The 15,694-nt window shown below is 36.0% G+C and overlaps 1 long non-coding RNA gene across 1 annotated transcript in view; it reads right to left on the bottom strand.

Annotated features, from left to right (window-relative positions):
• Nucleotides 1–15,694, bottom strand: part of LOC116172117 — a 143,726-nt gene that overhangs the window by 86,708 nt on the left and 41,324 nt on the right. The window contains exon 2 of the long non-coding RNA XR_004145590.1: nt 13,866–13,908. This is a non-coding gene — a long non-coding RNA (uncharacterized LOC116172117). The remainder of the gene's footprint in view (nt 1–13,865; nt 13,909–15,694) is intronic.

The following is a 15,694-nucleotide window of genomic DNA, read 5'->3' as shown; positions in this document are numbered from 1 at the left end:
AAATTTCTCATGTGAGACTCAACACTTTTGCCTTAAGGAAAAACTGCCTGTGGCTACCTTAACAGGTCTAGGATAGTAAGGTGTCAAAACACTCCATCGTACAAAAAAGATGTCAGTCATAAAAGTTTATTTCAGTTTGAATGTAAATATGATACAAAAAAGGCAAAAAGGTAGCCATAGTCGATTCCACGGTAGCTTTGAAGGGCACGAGGGCTCCTATCCGGTGGATCAAGATTATTAAACTGTTTATGATACGGTGGCAAGCGGAATATCATTCATTGGTTCATTGGTACGCCGCAGGCCAACATTGATTTTCCCGGGAAACATCGGACTACCCGACGAGTTACTTCACTCAACGGTATATATGCATCACTACTGATTACAGTAAGTGTGAGAAGTAGCAGAGTAATACATCTAAATTATCCCATGTAATTAAAGTACACTTTAATATTACGTGCCATAGGTATCCATAACAGTAACCGTTACTGAAAATGCCTCCAGACGTGGTTATCTTTCCAATAATAATTACCTCTTTCATTTAATTAGGTGTTAGCATTACATAGGGAATGAACGGAGCGGCACTATATAATGCACATATGTCATTTGAAGGGGGCGGATCGCAGAAGAGGGTTGCATTCGATGAAAGATATAATTTTAAAACTTCACACTTCACCTACAACATTGGAACTTGTACTTTTCCCTTATTAGTTACTGATCGAATCAATAAAGGTTTTCACTTGACACTTCACATATCGATTTTGTATATTTGTTCATTGATTGTTAACGTTGGAATTATATGAAAATTTTTGTAAAACACATCTTAAATTTAGCGGTATACGTAAAATTGTGCTTATGAAAATGAAAAAAATGCATATGTATTTAAGTTTCATTTTCATCTGCAGAGTTCTCAGGTGGTGGTAGGTTTGAGGGCAATGAGTTCAATAGATGGAAGGAACAATTCAGACAATTTGGATATTTTTTTTAAAGGTGCAGCTCATCAACTACTGGTTTATTAGTGCTACACCCTCCTTTGATCGTTGTCACTAATCGCAAAACGAGTGTACTACTTCGGAATTATAGTAAGAAGAAATAAGGTAAGAACAAGTTGCACATATATTCACGTCTTCGGGTCTGTGAAGACGGCTTACTTGAACACACACAAGATAAAACCTTGGATAGGAGGAAACAGGTAGTAACAAAAGGTAAGAAACAGAGGAAAAACCTAGGGAAGAAATACATGTACTACTTCAGTTTTGAAAACCACAAGTAAACGACGTTCATCAGAATTCTTTGTCCAATCTAGTAATCCTAGCGAACAGGAGGATAGTTTTCTGGTTATTTGGAGACAGTGCTTCTTCCAGTGTGAGTGGCACCCGTAACGCTATTCTTACATTCTGGTACCTCGTGCATTCTAACAATAAATGGGAAGCGGTGATTTCAGTGTCGCATAGGTCACAGATATCTGGTGTGGCTTTTTGGAACAGGTGGGAGTGAGTGACTCTAGAGTGGCCAATTCGCGCTCTGGTAAGAAAAATCTCCTCTCATCGATATATTTTCTTTTTTTTTAGTCTTCACTTCTCTCCAACAATGGAATCTACAGAACTAAAGTTATGTGACCCCAATAGAAAAAATTTGCTGTGGCTAGCACAGATACCACCCGCACACCTGCGCATGCGCATTCTGCCCAAAAGCTTTTCAGTTTTTCCTTTTATGTCTAATGTGTACTAATTTTGGTTCCAATCGGTTTAGCCGTTTTGCCGGAAATGAGAGTACAGACAGACTAACAGACCGACATCATCGATATTTTGTTTGATTCAGATTCCTGGTGCTTCAAAACGCGTATTTCCGTCAAAAAACTACGGGGTCATTTTTTACCCCAATGCAATTATACCTCCCTTAATAACATGCGGCTGGTAAGATTGAAGCAGCAGCAGCTGAAGTATTCACAGCACCCCTTTAAAAGATCAATTTTAGAAGAAAAAAAAAAAACAAGTTACAGTCATTTAAACGAACGCGAACACAAATATGTCAATTCACCCCGCTTACCTACAAGGTATCTTTTACAAAAAAATTAATCAATATCGCTTTCCAGTAAAGTTTAAGGAGCAAACAAAATGTCAACAGTGTCAATTTTCCCGAAAAAGAGAAAGGCACTAAAGATGAAATGTAAAGGTTCCATTCCGATCTTGGCAGAGTCGAGGGGGCAGCTCTACCATGGTCCCGGGCCCCTGCTTTTAGGGATTTGTATGTGGCGCTGCTCGATCCAGGCGACTGCGTGACGATGCCCAGAAGAAAACTCGAGATCGTGGCGCGAAAGGGCAGCCAACATTGGTCACGACTGCTGTATCGCGGCTAACAAGGATTTTTTAAAATAGTGCCTTCCAATGTACAGTCACCGACTAAGGCCCAGTTGTACCACGATAGTTCAACGCCAAATCAGTACCTACTTATTGAGTAAATTCACCTACGAATGCCTTTACGAAAACAATTTGAACAGTGGACAGGTAACCATGGTAATAGAAATGTGAAAATTTTATTTTTCCATAGACACCTGAATATAAATGGCCCAGAGACTTGGCCGTATTAAAATGTAATGTTGGTTGCATACCCTTTCATCAATTAAAATGAGCGGATTTGAAGTGTGAACCATTGCGATGTAGTACCGCTAACTCCATATTGTATATGCTACTAATTCGTAGGACAGTTAAAGACGTAATTATTTTGTTAAAAACCATTGAATTTGTGGTCATTATTATAAATAATCGCATTGCTTATGACATATGCCACCAATCTGTTAAAAGCACTTTCAAATAGAATTTGCTATATTTCGCAATTTAATATACAGCTATACTACTTCTCACACTACCTTTAAATAAAGTTCCTTCATATATACTACCAAAAAGATCAAACTTGCGGGTAGTCCGATGTTTCCCGGGAAAAACTCGTGCAAGTGCACAATTGAGATAACGTAACGGTTTAATATGAAAGAAGATTGTAGGAGGGAGCCCTCGTGCCCCTCAAAGCTACCGTGGAATCGACTATGGCTACCTTTTTTCACTTTTTGCCCACCCTCAATTTGTGAATGTGGGTAATTATAGAAAAATACAATTTTAATGCGTGTGTGAAACTGACATTTATGCATCAGCTTCAATTCGGACTGGACTGGAATAGGTATTTGTAGAATTTTGATTAAATCCGTACTAATTTTATGTACCTAGTAAATTTTTGCAGAAAACCTAAAAAAATTCTTCGAGAGGTACCTAAATATGGCAGCTCGATCTTCTAAGAATCTTTGAAAAAACGCTAAAATACTTTAAATAGTCTGTATACGTATATGAAGAATCTCTAAAGAGGAAATCCTTTAATAAGAAGAACACCTGAAAAATGTTTGTGGAATCTTTACAAAATCCCTAAAGATTTGTGTAACCATTTTTCAATTCTAACATTTTTCGAATATTTGAATCACTGTAGAAATGAACGCCCTTTAAATGGATTTGGAAGCACCCTTGAAAAATCGTTGATGAACCTCTGACAAAAGTAGGTAGGTATTATACTCTTAAAAATCCTTCAAGAACTACGATAATACACATTTACTAAAGATGAATTAATTACACCTCTGTAACGGATGTTACCATTGCCATTTTGCATTTTTTCGCCCTTTAAAGTCGCCTTTTTATATTTATTACGCTACCATTACCACGAATAAGTATTCCACAACAACCCTCTAGCAATTTTCCACCAAATTTAACCCTCTTGCACCCTCAACAATTTTTTGGAACTGTACTCGATAATTACACTAAAAAGTTATAAGTAGTGAAAGTATCTACGCGATTAATTTTTCCTCAAGATGAAAATCTGTACAAAAGGAAAGCGATCAAGCCTTTCCAAATTGGCTAAACGGCCAATAGAGACGAATGGCTTAAGTGAAGGAATGACAATTTAGATTGTGACTTGATATCTATGAATCCTATTGGAAAGGATGAGCCGAAGCGATTACTTCTTTTATATTCCTACAAATTGAAACGCGTTGTATAACCCAAGTACTGAAATAAAAGCCCTTCGGGAAAATCGAGAAATACGTTTCTTATTTGTCGACTTTCAAGTGTCTATACGACATTTTGTAATTAACTGGAAACCGTGGCTCTAACACCAATTACCTTGATAAGTGCTTTATTTTCCGACTGTTCATTTTATGATTTAACGGTACAGTAAATGCGGGGGTCGATGATAACGTCCTGAAAGACAAGGGATGGTCACGTACACCGAACGTATCCTATAATTATGCTAAAAGCAGTTGTCAACGTGCCATCCCAACTGATTTCCGGACAGAATATCCCTTTTGTTACAAGGAATAAAAGTTAGTGATGAAGGAGAAGCCAATTAACGAAATTTCGCTAAATCGACAGTTGCATATCGATTAGGGAGATTCGGGGAATTAAAAATTAAAGCTTATCGCGAAGCTTTTAAACTCGTCCGAAAGCTACGAATATAACTTTTCCCTCATTCCATTAATAACATTTTGACAAATTACGTCCCGCTGAATTAAGTTTAAGTTGCCATTCATTATCGAGCCAATTACGAGCACTGTCAATTTGCCGTTAACGTTTACACTATATAGAAGCTTTTAATTAATCTTCCAACTATTGGAGTTATAAATTTGATACCAGCGAATTCGCAGCAAATGCGAGAAGTTCGTAATGGAAACTAGCATTTGGAGAATTTCTATTGATCAACATATCTTTGCAACCTTCTCATTTGATGCAGTCAATTTAGGTATCTGCCAGGTTCTGTGGCCCCAGTTTATTCAACGTTACTAATTACTACCCTTTTTCAAATGGTCAGGGGTAAAATAGCGTAAAATTTGATCATTTGTGCATTGTGCTTTCGCCGCCTCCATTCTCACCTTCGTGGTTTAATGGTTTTTCAATGAAACATAATGTTGTACACATTTATCAGTGGACCAACCCCCGAATTTATTTTTATTTGTATTACAATATTCCCTAAATTCACCCTGAAGAAATCTAGGCGCAGAAGAACACTCTTACCATCAGGAACGTCGATTTTTGCCACAAATCGAACGTACATAAATTGTACAAAAATGCACTAACAATGCGCATACAAATTTTACTTCAATGTACGTGTATGTCCATTTTTAGTACATGGACGAACATGTGAACATAACATAATATGTACGTCCGATGTACAGAATGTGCCATTATGGGATGTGGCAAACCTTGCTCCATTATCTACTTAAGCGAAGGTGATAGCAGTAACACTTTTAGTGATTGTGATTACTCATAAACAATAACAATAAAAATGTGTAGTTGTATTACAATTATAGGAGTACACCTTTAACAAACAAAAAATAGAAAATCGTTACAGTGGAATTCATCTGAGGTATAGAATAACGTTATTAACAGTAATGTAATGAATTATTGAACACAGTGTACCTACTTGGTTTATTGATTTGACTACATCCATTTAGTGAGTGATAATAATGTATACCGACCTAATACACTAACAGAATACAAATTGCTCGTGGAACGAGTCACTTTAACATTATTCATGTGTGTACATAGTAAATATAGAAGCGTCACTCGTTACCTATTGTAAATAACTACTCCTCCAGGTGACTGCTGCTACGAACAGTTGCACAAATCCAATAGGGGTGACTTTGAAGAAATTTCTCTATATACGTTAATTAGTTCTCAAACATTAACAAACTTCGAATGTGAATTAATCGGTCTACGGTATTATATTAATATTGGTCCATGGATTTGTCGATGTGCTTAGAGAAGCGAAATAATATTAGTTGGTAAACACGGAGGAAATTATTAACAGTTAGTAATTTTAGGGTGAACTCATCAGCTGCTGGTACATCAAAATAAGTGATGCCCACAATGTTTATTGCAAATTAGATAAACCCCATGCGGGTAGATTTTCGCTAGCGCAGAAATCTCATTGCATAATGTAATTAGATGCTAGTTCGTGTCGTTTTGTGTACCTATACAAGCATCTCTTCGACAAAATATATAAAGGCGTCAAGCAAATCTGGCCTAGCTTTAAGTCAATACAAAAAAAATAAGAAAGGGTAGTACACAAGACGGTAGATAATTAAAGGACTTTCTCTAAGGTTTTACACATAATCTTTTTTGAAACTACAATTAAATTTGAAAAATGATCGTATGCAATAATGAACTTTGACACTTAGTAATCTAGATTCGGGTATGTTTCAATTTTAAATGTCATTATTAAGATTAACGCAGCAATTGTTTTTGATTTTCCTTACTAGAGAGGTAAATCACATTTTCTTCACCCTTTTTAGAGACGAAATAGTTGTTTGTAAAGTAGTTTTAGAAAAACGAATTATTTTTACGTTAGGAGCGGATTTCACCCCCTGGGACCATAACTAAATGAATGCCAATTTTTTGGGTGGTACAAAATATGAATATTAACATTTTGAATGAAACTGAATGAAAATTTGAAACCTTTTTTTAAAGTGGGGTTTAAACAAATTTGTTTAGAGCGTTAGGAGCAGATTTCATCCCCTCAGACAATCGCTAAATGAATGCCAATTTTTTTGGTATTAGGAAATATTAGTCACAAGTCACAACTTTTGAGAAGCAAAAAAATATTAAACATTTTTTGGGTGGGGGTTAAACGAATTTTTTTGTACGATAGAAGCAGATTTTACCCCCTGCGACGGTCTCTAAATGAGTGTCAATTTTTGGTGTAGTACAAGATATGATTTTAACGTTTTGAAACTTGTTTTTCGTGGAGGTTAAACGAACATACGTTAGAAGCAGATTTTCCCCTTTACGATGGTCGCTAAATGAATGTCAATTTCTTTCGTGGGAGTTAAGTGAACTTTTTTGTACGTTAGGAGCAGATCTTGCCCCCTGCGACGGTCGATAAATGAAGGCCAATTTTTGGGGTGGTACAAGATATGATTTTGTTGACAAGCATGAGAATTTGAAACCTTTTGTCGTGGGGGTTAACGAATTTTTTTGTACGTTAGGAGCAGATTTTGCCCCCTGAAACGGTCGCTATATGAATGTAAATTTTTGTGGTGGTTAAGGATATGATTTTAACGTTTTGACAATCATGAGAATTTAAAACCTTTTTTCGTGGTGGTTAAACGAATTCTTTTGTACGTTAGGAGCAAATTTTACCCTCTACTACGGTCGCTAAAAGAATGTTAATTTTTCGAGTGGTACAAGAATATGGTTTTGACGTTTTGGCAGGCATGAAAACTTAAACCTTTTTTGCGTGTGGGTTAAACGAATTTTTTGTACGTTATATGAGCAGATTTTACCCCTTGAGGCGGCCGTTAAATAAATGTCAATTTTTGGGACGGTACAAGATATGATTTTAACGTTTTGAGGGGCAAGAAATTTGACACCTTTTTCGTGTAAAGGTTAAACAAATTTTTTTGTACGTTAGGAGCAGATTTTATTTACCTTCTGCGACGGTCGCTAAATGAATGTCAATTTTTAGGGTCGTACAAGATATGATTTTAACGTTTTGGCAGTCATGAAAATTTAAACCTTTTTTGCGTGGGGGTTAAACGATTTTTTTTTACGTTAGGAGCAGATTTTACACCCTGAGACAGTCGCTAAATGAATTTCAATTTTTGGGGTGGTCCAAGATATGATTTTAACCTTTTGACAAGCATGAGAATTTGAAACCTTTTTTTTTTGTGGGGTTAAACGAACTTTTTTGTACCTTGGAAGCAGATTTTACCCCTGCGACGGTCGCTAAATAAATGTCAATTTTTGGGTTGTAGTACAAGATATGATTTTAACGTTTTGACGGCCATGGAAATTTGAAACAACGTGAGGATTTTTTTAAATATTTTTTTAAGAGCTATGATCAACGTTTTCATTTGGTGTATAACTTATTTTCTCGAAAAACAACCTTTTAGAATTGGTACCGCAAGAAGTACCCGCAGCGCCTTAAGTCATATGACCTGAGGCGGCAGCCGATCGATTTTAGCATACTCTGATAGGGCAAAATGGAACTGCATCGGTTAAAATTTTGATCATTCTCGTTCAGTGGATTTCGTGCTAGCTCCCCTACTATGTAGAGAACGAAAATTAAGAGGGGGACAGTAGCAATTCCTTAACAAAAAAAATTACTTAGATTGCTACAGCGGATGTAGCACGAGATAAACTAACTCGGTTTTGGGGTTTTTTTCAACAAAAAACCAACAAGACTAATCCAAGTAAGCAAAAACATGAAGTACTCGTCGAAGTTATTTTCGAGTTCCAATTATTACGCTTCCAAAGAAGAAGTTAATTCGGTCATTGATCTACGCACTCTGTACTTTTTCGTAGAAGATTGTAACCCGAGAAGCCCACTTTCCGGTACGAATCAGCTTTAAGCAACCTTTATTTTGGATCCATTCCACAGCCCTTAAAATTCGAGGGCGCACCAGTACAAGTTCGATTTTAAACTTCGACTTTCTGCAAGGAAGTTCCATTTCCATTTTACGACATTATGGATTCACAGTTTCAGATAAATGATATGGATGAGCTCTTGTTAACTCTGACGTAATGCCATTTTTGCATATTGACCTTATGTAATATACGTACTAATCTTTTTTTCCGAAAATGTAACCAGTCTTGGTACGAGTATAACATGGGTTTTCCCACCTGGAGGTCGAGGATTCCAAGAAATACATTCTCCACCCAACGTGAGCCACACGCACTCACACTTTCGTAGGCCGAACTTGAAATTGGATCGCCTTACGAGACATCCAGAACACACGTGCAGATTCGGATGAGGAACGTTCCAACAGCTATTCTACAAATGGAAAGGAAGTTTTCCTACGTTTAAGCCTTCGAATCCAGTGGCAATTCCTTCATGAGGGCTAGGACATATGGTACTTCAAAATGCAGGGGCTTCACCTCCGAAAAACTACATCCCCACCATGAGGTATTAAAAGAGAAAGGTTCCACCACAACATTACGGATGGTGGTTGATGCATCCAGGTTAACGGCCAAATCTAAAGTGGCCCCGATAAAATTGAAGAACTGACTGATGTTAAGTAAATTATGACAACGATGCTTATAACAAAATGTCGCCTTTCTGTAGGTACTTTCTCTGTCTGCGAAAGGATAGTCTGGTGTCTTACACTTATGGAAATTGGCAGTTCCATTGCTGGAAAATATCGTAACCTGCAGCTTCGTATGCCAACATTAATCAGTATCAACGCGCAACCAAATCTTTAGTCTAGCCAAGCAATCACAAATGTTAATAAAACACTTCCTTTTCAAGAGCTGTTACACTTAGTTAACCAACTAACAAGATTAATTTTTTTGTATGTTGGTTATTTCAGAAGCAGCAACTTCCCAATGTTCCGTATAAGACAATCCGAGTAAGATTAATGTTGCGTCCAAGCTTGAAATCGGAAAGTAAATCGAATTAAACTGAAATCCGATACGTTGTATTCCCGCATTGGTTCGTTTCGAAAACATTTTCGTTTACTTTGTTAATTGTGATGCCGCTTGTTTCGTCTGTTCGCCGCTTCGTCACGAAACGAGTATTGCATTACACATTAGGAGCCCCTACGCACAAGGCACTCTTTTTTACTTCTGAGTGGATTGAACTTATTATCTAATTATTTTATTCCCTGATTGAATGATTGGGGCTGGGACTCCAGACTTTCAAAGACTCGCTTTTTAGATTCTAATGAACCGTGCGAAATCGGGATGCTAAGTAGTGTTGCTTCAAATATGACATCAGAAACTGTCATCTGGAGCTTAACTAAAAAATCTTCTTTGGTCGCTTTCTGTAAATCCAAAAGATTTATTTGCTCTGTACCTATCCTTTGTTTGTAGCGTTCATAAACGCGTGTAATTTAAGGTATGCTGCCTAATCTGTTCCATTTCTTAATCGCAATATTGTTCGAAGTTTTAAATGAATCCACAAATGGATAGAAGACATTGACATTTCCTTCGTATATGCTAGCATTATCGATACCTTGTTCATGCTTCTTGTTCATCCATCGCTAACAAATTTTCATATTCTTTGTAATAGGTTTTACTGGACTTTGTAGGCAGCAACTTCTCTTCTGCTGGTGCAACAAACCATTAAATGGGGGCTCTATTATATTTTTCAATCAAATTCGCTTTATTTCTAAAGACGATGATTTTAATAAACAAACTTCAAGTGGCATTTCCATGGCAATAATGGAACTTCCAATAAGTCGCTCACTCAATCAAAAATATATATGAGTAGAAAGTCGATATGATTTTATTTTATTTCGCTTATTTTTAAATTAAATTGTATAATACAAAATACTATAAGAAACGTTGTGTATAGTTGGTCTTTAAAGCACGCACAACGAGTTTAAAGGTACGACGCGACACCTACTTCTTAATGTACGATTTTTAGTTTGGTTCTTATTTTGATGAAATTTGAAATCTATATTGATAGAACACATTTAAGAAGAGTCATTTTTATAAGGGCTTGCTATTAAGGTCGCTGCAAAAGTTACGCTATTAATTTTAAATTCAAAAATTAAGAAAGACAATAACATCTTTAAACGGACGTGGAAATAATACGCCCTACTTCTGGGAGTATAGGATGTTATGGTAGTGAAATCGTTGTGTTTGATCGAGACTACTCAGTCTCCGAAATTTAATAAAATTCAAATTTTATATTGGGGTAATAATTAAAATTGTGAGTTTCTTAGTGACCGTTTGCCATTACACATTTATTTATTTATTTATTTATTTATTTATTTATTATCTTCACACAAGTATAATACAGCTAACATCTCTTCAAAGGTAATGATGAAACTAGTCAAAGTAAAGTAAGGGCATGTGCTAAGTTTACAAGCAACAACGAACAACGGCGAACTAGCAATGAACCTTCTACAGATACAGCTTTGCGAAGGGGAAATATTCAATACAAAAAGATACTGTGCGTGACCTCTAGTGGAGGAATAAAAAACTACCAACGATATAACTATACTTGCACGAGAAATATACAAATGGCGTAAAAGGTATTGAGATGAATTAAAAGCTGAATTTAAAAAACAAAGTTACATATTGCTGTGTTAACTACATCCGTTAGGACGGGGTAATTTTGAAGAAGGACTTTTAGATTCGACTTGGGGTTTCTTTTATTAATTGATGTTCATTAGAACAATTGTTTAAGGCCGTGGAGCCTTTTTTCGAAAGAACACAGAATGTACGAGACAGCATTAAAGGTTATTTTTGATTACGTTCTGTTAAAGGCGAACGAACTTCTGAAAATGTGTAATTGCAAATTTGATTGTTGGCAGGTCGTTTTGATTTAGTACCTTTTTCCTTTAATTTATGTTTCGCACAAATATCGAAAAGCCAAATGAGCGAAAATAACTCACAAAACGATTAACGCGTTATGGGCGAAGTTAAATGACCAAATACCGAAATTAAATATTTTTCCCATAACGCGTTGTGGTTATTTTAGAAGAGACCACAATGCGAATTGGATGGTTTTAATCAACCGAAAATCCCAAAGGATTAACTACACAATTCTGGCATGAAAAATCTATTCGGATCACACAAAAGATTCGAATAAACACACAATTTCATCGAAAAATTTCTGAGAGAAAGGAATGCTTACAAAGCTTATTTGGACAAATTACCCAGCACTCAGGCGGTCGATACTACAAAGATTTGCGATAACAAGGTGCACTTAACTTCACATGCAAACCCTGACAGGTTCTGACCTTCACTTTTTTTTAACACAAAAACTTGATGACAAACAACATTAATCCGATGAATAAAATGACCAATTGTCGATGGCTGACGATACAAACTTTTAACTTTTAATAACAAGAGAAACCTTAACAGAAGACCTCACGGGGAACTAACTACATAATTCCTCAAGTTGGCAGATTTTTTCCATGAAACGGACAAACACAATTTCGCACACAATGTTGGTTAACTTGTTTCTGCACAAAATTATTATAATAATGACAAACTATGCCTTCAAATAACCAAATCGGTCGGACTGACCGAATAAAAATAGCGTAAAGAAACGTACGCGCTTTCCAGCCGTCGGGACCAGCCACGTTTTTTCGTTGATTCCAGTATTTAACGAAACACCACTTCCACTATAAAAAAATACCTTTCTCTAGGACATTCAAATAAATCCACCCATCATAATTACTTGATAACGCCAGCACGCGCCAAACGTTCTTACCCAGCCGAAATAATGAGCAATACTTCGAATCACCTATGATCTTGTTATCAACACCAGATGTGCATTTTCTTTAAAACTAATAAACTTTCACCTTGTACCAAAAGTTCTTATCGCAAACACTTAAATAAACTTCTTATAAAATTCGCATTAATATTATTTCCATACGTTCAGCTGCGCTGTAAGTCAATAAAAAAAGAAAGCAACCAAGATTGCTCAGGTTGAAGTTCTTGGCCAAATTGCCATAAATCCCTCAATGTCAACATTTAGTTTTTTTTTTGTTAATTATTAATTTTTTGTTAAATTGTCTTAATGAATATTCACTTTATTGGTACCACTGGAAAGCATTTTTCAGTAGCTTTCCAACGATGTGTCATCAGTATGGGGTTGCCATTTAGGATTTTTGAAGAGGGGCGCTGGGGAGTTAAGGGGGATGGGGGTTGTCACTCATAACGTCATTCTGGTTCCCCCTCGATATTCCCGAAACGATTTTGCGCGATTTTCTATATCTTCTTTACTTTGGAAAACATGGCCGACTGCAAGTTTTAAAATTGGCACCCTGATGTGTACGTAACATTTATAAAAGATACCAGTTATTTCCGAGAAAACGTGTTCATTTAATTGTTATTCAAATTGTATTTCCTTTGTAGAATTAATTTAATTTTTATCTAATAATTTGATGAGCCTACATATTGTTGCTATGGCTGATTATCGTTCAGATAGTTGAAGTATTTCCCACCAATTCCGTTTAGAACACTTGTGTAACTAGAAATATGTACCGTAATTATTTATTTAATCCCTAAATTTCGGCTTGGCATTATTTCGTTTCAGAAACACGCACCCACTTTCCGAATTTAAAGAGCACGCATAAATGAGGACTTATTCATTTAGCAGGGTTACAAGTGGAACATCTAGGGTTAAGTAAGGGTGTGGTATATAACAATTAGTGCAGATTGCTGGAAGGGAATTGCCGAGAACAAGCCGGAATATTACATAATGGATTTCGGACTAACCATACCATTTCGTATATGAGGACATTCGGGTATAATACTACTCAAAAACAATATATTTTCACATACATTCCACGATCTCCCGCAGTTTGTTATGCCAGGCACCCTCGAATGTAAATTGCCTCGATGCCATGTTTGAATCCAACATCGTATATCCACTTTAGTCCTTAATTAGGTTAGAGTTTCATTTTTCCCAATCTCGAATTCCGAATATTGCTACATTTAAATTAGCGGAAACATTTTTAATCACGCATGCCAGCGCCGTCCACTCTCAAAAGGGCGCACCTAATAAAGTTGCAGCTGGCTCGCCTCTCAAGTTTATATCGCAATATAAATTAATTAATCAAGTTCGGTTGAGAGACTGCACGAGAGAAAATAGTCCCGACGTTCCAATAAAATTTGATATATTTTTCAGTTATACGTTCACTTTGACATCTTGTATGTGCTGGGAATTAATGGGGCAGTTAGCATTTGAGAGTTGACTAAATAGCGAGCTGGTCTCCTTGGGGAAAGAATTTTATTTATCATCAACCCTGTCGGCTAGCTCACATTGCCCAAATTCCTTACATAGTTTACTAAAACGTTTCCCCAAGCACCTTACTAAAGAAAATTAAACCTACCCTTTGCTTGGATTTTTACGTAATACAAAATTACACTTACCCCGTCGGTGCACTCAGTAGGATTGAATTCAAATAAAACGGATCTGTAACAAAGGCACACTTTTAAAATGGCATTTCAGAAATAATATACCTAAACCACAAGAAGTTAAGCAGTATAGTTCAGTAGATTAGAAAAAGTGTTAAAAAGAAAATCAATCGAGTGGCTAACTCGGTTGTAGATAATTGGAAAATTAACCTTTCTGAACCATTAAAACATGTTCAATTCAAGCAGGTTGTCTTTCGACAACTTAATTCGAAGTGTTTCAACTTTGTAACACATGCTTTGTGTTCCAAGAAGTGATTACCGATTAAATAATTAAGAATCTACTTTTATTGGTCCTCTATTCCGCTGGTTTTGCTTTTACTACCTTACTTATAGATGTATACCTATTAGGAAGACCAAGTTCGGAACAAGTGGCCCGTTTACAGTGTAATTGGAATTTTGAGCTCTTCGTCATTTGCGTCATTCTTTAGAAAAGTTTGACCATTGAAAGCATATTGATCTTTGGGCGTCTCTCTCCGGTCCTGGATCACTATGTGATAAAATTGATCACTTAAAACGTGTCTGAAACGTTACCCACGGAGTCGTAAAATTACACTTGAATCATTAATAATTTATTAAAACGACTTATTTATCACAATATGGCGTGTTATTTTACTTCCCTGTTTAGTTTAAAAATGAGTTTTCAAGGGTTGTTAATACTTGAATGCAAAACGTTGTATGACATTCAATCGTCTAATACCAACTAATTAGTTACTTTAACTTAAATTGCACGTTAAATGTTGACGTGACGATCATCCAGTAGTTTATCTTCACAATTTTAATTGCGATGCATATAACAGAAAATATTCTTAAGTTTATCCTCTGAATTATTCTTCGATTTTTGTATTAGTTGCTCTTCAGTTGTCACTGAATTATTTCCTTTTATATTCATACTCCTATCTCCATTTTCCGTTTTTTCCTTTATGTTCGTTCCACCACCTTCAAAATTGCTCTCCCTCTTGATCGCTATTGCTGATAATCAAATCTTTGGAAATAGTACAGTTCGTTTTCAATCTTTGAAGGGTTATCACTTGATTACTTTTTTTAGTCCCTGAAGGTATTTTCCATTGATACACTATTTTTTAACGTTTTTTCTTTCTGGACCTGCAGATTAAACCATTTTTGTTTGTGTAAAAAAATCATTAATTTTTCACCGAACCCACCCGAAAAGAATAATTTATTCATGATCAAAAACTAAGAGTAAATTCAGATGAACATGAGAAAAACCATCCATTTTTTGAAAACTAGAGACCCGATGTTTGTGGGCATTTCATAAGATATCTACTTCTCAAAGTCACCACCAGAGGGTGAGCGACCTTGAGCTGGCCCAGAACCGACCCTATATAACTTTAGTGTCTAATTACGCGGTAGAACGTAAATACAAATTAAATAAATGAGGAACTTTTAAAATGTTATATTAGATAGAGACAGACAGACAATTACAAAAAAAATTGAGGCGAACTTGCAAAATTGAGAAGATTACTATCACAATACAGGAAGTTGGGAAGAATTTTATAGGAGCATGAGATGAACATGACTTAAGACGAATTTATAAATGGAAAATGGTTTTCGCCTTAAGGCGAGCAACTTTACCGCATTTTCCATAAATTGATCAGTACTTCCCACAAGGTCATGTAACGACTACAAAGGAAAATAAGTTATGGTATAAATATTCTTATAAATAAGAAACTTAGCATTGCGCAGTCTGAGCATGCGCACTAAAATGTTGAAAATATGCAATATGCTGGCCTTTACTACAAGAATATTTGGTTAAAATTTCAAATACC

Source organism: Photinus pyralis, unplaced genomic scaffold (assembly GCF_008802855.1).
Source record: "Photinus pyralis isolate 1611_PpyrPB1 unplaced genomic scaffold, Ppyr1.3 Ppyr1.4_LG5, whole genome shotgun sequence".
NCBI lineage: Eukaryota > Metazoa > Arthropoda > Insecta > Coleoptera > Lampyridae > Photinus > Photinus pyralis.
This window is presented reverse-complemented; position numbering and strand designations above follow the sequence as displayed.